This window comes from Lathyrus oleraceus, chromosome 2 (assembly GCF_024323335.1).
Source record: "Lathyrus oleraceus cultivar Zhongwan6 chromosome 2, CAAS_Psat_ZW6_1.0, whole genome shotgun sequence".
NCBI lineage: Eukaryota > Viridiplantae > Streptophyta > Magnoliopsida > Fabales > Fabaceae > Lathyrus > Lathyrus oleraceus.
This window is the reverse complement of record NC_066580.1, coordinates 304,620,315-304,626,139: the sequence shown is the minus strand read 5'-3', so window position 1 is coordinate 304,626,139 and position 5,825 is coordinate 304,620,315. Positions and strand designations below refer to the sequence as shown.

The following is a 5,825-nucleotide window of genomic DNA, read 5'->3' as shown; positions in this document are numbered from 1 at the left end:
AGTATCATTTTGATGTTGTATAGGAAATTATGCGGTTGATGTAATGTCGTTTGTGTTGTTGAGTTGTTGTGAAGATGCATACATTCATTCATGCATCATGAATTATTGTTGTTGAGAAAGAGGCGATTACATGTTTTGATGTTGGTGACTGGTAATTGTCCCAAGCATAATGTTGAGGCTTGGAGCTCAATATGGGGCTCAGGGTTTCACAATTGATTGGAACCCGGCTCATAATTGGAACAATTGTGAAAGAGGCGATTTCATGTTTTGATGTTGGTGACTGGTAATTGCCCCAAGCTTGATGTTGAGTTTTGGAGCTCGGTGTGGGGCACATGGGTTCATAGTTGAATGGAGCCTGATTCATGATAAGAACCATTGTTGAAGTCGGTATCGCATGCATATGAGTTGTTGCGTATGTTGTTGATGATAATTGAGATGTTGTTGCATATGATGTTGATGATAATTGAGATGTTGTTGCGTATGATGTTGATGACAATTGAGATTTTATTGCATATGATGTTGATGATAATTGAGATGTGGTTGTGTATGATGTTGATGATAATTGAGATGTTGTTGTGTATGATGTTGATGATGATTTGGGTGTGAGAATGTGATATGTTATTGTGCATCAATGTGTATATGTTTTACTCTATTTCAAATCTATATTGTTTGTTATTTAAATGAATTCTCACCCATTCTGTTTGAGTGTTGCCTTTACATGAGCATCGTGCAGATACTAAGGAGTAACATTGATAAAGTAAGTGGAAGCCAACTCTTGGATTTGCTTCTGAGTTTAGATATTTCTTTAGCAGTGTCTTGCTCTGGTTATGTAACATTAGGTTGGAACTGCCTGTTTTAATTTTATGATATGTTTATGTTGAAGTTGTAAAACTTATGTTGTTGTGGTGCATTCTTAAGTATGTTGAGAGGATTGAATATAACTCTCTTATTTGTTACTAAAGTTGAAGTTTGAGACCAAATGTCATTACTTACCTTATCTTCCATATTTGTTGATGATATTTCCATTGCGATAATACTTTATAATGGAAGTGAGCATGCGATGACATGTTTAATGTGAATTGATGTAACCCATGTTATGGAGCATGAATTTATTTTGATAAGTGTCACACCCTTGTGGTTGTGATTTTAATTAAACTATTCGATAATTATATGTGGGGTTTAGAAGGGTGTTACAAGGATAAGCTCTCATCAATTCCTTATACCGCTCCCATGCTTCAAAAAGTGATTCACCTTCCATATTTCAGAAGTAGGTAATCTAGTTCCTTAACTGTTTCATTTTGCTTGGCGGGAAGTACATAACAAGGAATACTTTCTTTAGTTCATTCCATGTTGTTATGGAATTTGATGGTAGGGATTATAGCCAAGCTCGGGCTCTGTTCCTTAGGGAGAAAGTAAATATGCACAATCGAAAGGATTCGGGGTCGGTGTCATTGCTTTTTAATGTGTTTGTGAATTGCACAAAGACAAACAGGTGCAAATTCATATCCTCCATTGGGTTACTAGACAATACGGTCTGCAATAATGAGCATAGATTGTAGGATTAACAATAATTGAGTGAGGCCCGTCCTCATAGGGGACGACAAAGTCCCTGAGTGGACGGTTGTCATTTGCAACCATTTCTTGTCGAATTCACTGAAGTTGGTGCCTAGGACGTAGGTAGCGCTCGCTTTCGTTGATCGGTTCGACTAGGATCATAGTGTTGCAGGTTCTTCTCATACAACTGATACGAGGGAAGAATTAAAAAAATAAAAATGCCTTAGTATATACGTTGTAATAACGAAGTTATGATATTGAAGAAATTGGTCCTCGACAATGGCACAAAAAACATGATAGGCCAGGAAGTGCACGAGTTTATCAGTTTAGTATAAAATATTGTCGAATCCCACAGACACCAGTCGAAAAGTACCCTATCTATTACTATTGTGTTTATCCAAGGCGATGCGATCTATTTGTTTGCGCATTATTGAAAAAATGATTTTTTTAAATAAATATTAATAAAGATAGATCATAATGTAATTTTCTTCTAAAATTGGTACTCGCGAAATTGTAATCTATTATTATAACGAGAAAATATTTTTCGCGAGAAAAATTAAGTTAGAGGTATCGCCTGCATGAATGTAAATGGAAATGAGTGATAAAGTGGACTTATGTAGAAGTCACAACTATCTGAGGTCGGGAAATAATAATATTGGTGTTAATGCTTGCTAGAGACAAAGTATGAAGACCAAGCTCCTAAAGCATGCCACATAAAAAAAAGAGGGGATGAACCTATCTCAATCAAGCTCATGTTGGTTCATCTGACAAAAGGTCATTGATGAATCAAATAGCATTTGATATTTGAGAAGTCATTGGCCAATGAGGGATTGGGAAAAAAGTAGATGACGATGAAGAGATAAAGTGAAAGAGAATCCCAAATTGATCAAGGCATGAACTTCACTTGATCAATACTATCCATTCATCTTGAGGGATGAAGTTCAAACTTCATTAACCCCGTAAATCCAATAGTATTGATCAAATTGAAGTCCAATTCAACCAATATCAAGGCCAAACAGAAAATGAGTCAACATAAAGTCAAACAAATAGCTCAACACAATTTTAAAGCAATTAAACAATTTAAATTCAATTTTTAAATGAATAAAAATGTATTTTAAAAAGGAAAAACCCTCAAATCCCTTCAAATCACCAAATAAATGGCCAAGGGATTTATCATAGGTCAAATAAGGTCAAAGGACCTTAGACAATTTTTTTTCGCATTTTTGAAATGTCAGAAGTATTTAAAATCAATTAAAAACAAGTCAAAAATCATTAAATTCACTAAAAATATCAAATCCAATCCAAAAAATAATTTTAATTCAAGAAATGAAAGACGAAACTATTTGTAAAATTTTGGTGAAAGTCCCATACTTTTTGGATTATAATTGAAATTATAATGAATTTAACAAGAAAATGGTATTTAAAATGATAACACAAAAATGAGTTAAATCAAAAAAACAAGGGCCATCAGATATCCCTCATTAATTGAGGTGACTGATCTGATGGCCACACACAATAAATCCATCATGGTCCAAATTCAATGCGTGTGCAACATTGGTAATCAAGATGGAAGGCTCAGATTAGAACATGGACCAAGGATCAGATGGCTTGGATTGAACCAATGCACCACCAGTGCCCAACTCCGGTCATCTTCTCCGGCCATGTCACCAGACTGGTCACGACCAAAGCATCTTCAAAATTAATAGATCATATACCATTTTGAAGAGAAAATCACGAGGATCTCAAATCTGACCTCCAATTTCTTCAACTCTCACTAAAAAGATATGTGGAGTTGAAGATTGAGGTTCCATAACTGAGTTGCTTCGATTCAACCTCAAAGCAACTCAATATTATTTCCTACATTGGTAGGACTTCATCCAAACAGAAATCAAGCAAAAAGGTGAAGAAATGAGCGAGAATCAAAGAGCTAAAGTTTGAGAAATTCCACCTTCGGTTGTACTGATGAGGTTTGATCTTGATTCAAATCCACTTGGCCTTGCTTCCTCTTGCTCGTAGGAGATGCTTTTAGATGAAAAAGGATGTGAACCCTTGGAGTTTTAGTTCACAAACAAAATTTGAACTAAAACTCGATTTAAAGAAATCTTCAAGGTGTTGTTTCAATGGAGGCTATGGGATTGTTGATCAAAGCTTAGGCAAGGGTCCTCCTCAATTCTGAGGCAATGACAATATATATTTATAAGCTCAAGAATTCATTTCTAGACCATTTGAAAATTTGGCCAAATTTTGCAAGTTTTTTTGCATGGGTGCATGGGCATGTGCTTAGGCCCAAATGATGATTGCAACAAGTCCAAGTTCATGCACAATTGATGCTGATATCATTGCTAAATCCAAGCAAAGGTGTATGATAATTGAGTTCAAAAGTTGTCAAAACAAACCATCGAAAGAAACCATGAGCAACTCCCTCAATATTGATCCAAATGGAATGATCTTGGATTATTTGGAAAGCTAGCATGAAGGGGAACAACTTTGATGTTGGAACTTTTTCCATTTGAAGCTTGGATTATGATGAATTCTGACCTTGAAGTTGGAGGAATCAAACATACTTGAAATATTTCTAAGTTAAAAGTCAAATGACCCTTTTTTCCACCTTGAATAACTTTTACTATGAGCTTCAAATGACTCTGGTTCCTTATACAAAGTTGTATCTCTTTCAAATATCTTAAATTTTGTCACAAGTTTGACACTATTTGGAGCTTTCATGATGGAGTTATGGATTTTAGAAGTTGAGGAAAATTGTTTGTTCAATGATAATGGCCAAAATGGACCTATAATGTTTCCTTATGGAACATCCACTTGCAAGTGGAATTTGACATTTCTCAAAGAAGAAACTTTGGAGGAGGCATCTTAAAATTGATAATGAAACTTTAATCATCTTCATATCATAAAAATTGAGAATATTATGGTTCTTGGAAGTTGATCTTCCATCTAGGACACAGACAAAATGACCTATAATATTTCACCATAAAAAATAACTTTCCAAGCAAAATTATATCTTTAGGCCAACATGAAAGTTGTTTGTAATGTCATAAAGAGTAACTTTACTCTTGGAATCATTTTCATATGACAAATATTGTATGATATATGGTCTAGGGAACCCTAGATTTGACTAGTTGACATTTCTGGTCAATCTCCTTGAACCAACTTGCAAACTTGAAGTTCTTTCGCTCTCTGGGGCTCATAGAGAATCACATATGCTTAATATGTTGTTAAATGAAGTATCCCATAATATCTTTGATCAAATTTTGAAGAAACATGTTGAGGAAGGGACATAAGATACCCAAATGAATTAGGGCTTCCTTGATAAACAAGCTTCAAACTCTTGATGAATTCTTGATCAAATATGAAAAATAAAGAACATGGGGATCCATATATGATGCTTTGAACCAATTTGGACCTTTTCTAACTTAGTACCTTGCACTTAGGGTCTCAAACCCTAATTGTGAGCTTGATGAGGCACAAGTGGACATACACAGTACCTACAAAAGAAATAAAGCTACACTAGATATATTTTGGTTAGTAAACAAAATAAAATAAAATATGATACAATCAAATGTGCTTGGTGAGATCTCCCAATGAAAACCCAATGAATGATAGGTGAGAAGGATACCAAGATGTGATCCCAATGCACATGCAAATATGATTAGATGGCATGATGGATCTTATGGTCAAAATTGGGGTCTTACATCTGCCTCTATTTAAGGTCATTCTATCTGGGGATATGAAGGTTAAAATTTTCGTATCAACGTGGTAGAATGGACTTAAATAACAACATCAAGAAACAAATTTTGGTCACTAAGAGACCTCATGATATATATGATATGAATGCAAAAATAATCTTTGTGGGGAATATATTACCACAAAGGAAAAGAATCCGGGAGAGACTGAAAGTCCACTGGAGCACAATGCATTCCATAAGGAAAACTCATTGAGGAGACAGAGACTATGGGGATAAAAGCTATGTGTAGGCCAGGCTATGACTTAAAAACTGCTGAAGACACGAGGGGATTTCCATGAAAATAAATCAATGGAAAGACTCGGTCTAGGGAAAAGAATCTACATTTATTGGGATAAAACCAATACAGCAAGAAACAATCACCAGGGAAAGGCGTAAATCAGAACGAAGCTGAAATACCCAAGCAAAAGGAAATTCACTTTCACAAAGAAATATGAATCTAGACTCAACTGAGGAAGAAAAAACTTCAACACAGGAGTAAAAGAGATATATTATCTACCACCTATTACTGGGTAGG

At 35.1% G+C, this 5,825-nt stretch overlaps 1 non-coding gene across 1 annotated transcript; it reads left to right on the top strand.

The window, feature by feature from the left end:
* The first annotated feature begins 1,184 nt into the window (after positions 1 to 1,184).
* Positions 1,185 to 1,292, top strand: LOC127124720 (small nucleolar RNA R71). Its single transcript, XR_007804182.1, has one exon. It is a non-coding gene; the product is annotated as a small nucleolar RNA R71 (small nucleolar RNA).
* The last annotated feature ends 4,533 nt before the right edge of the window (positions 1,293 to 5,825 follow it).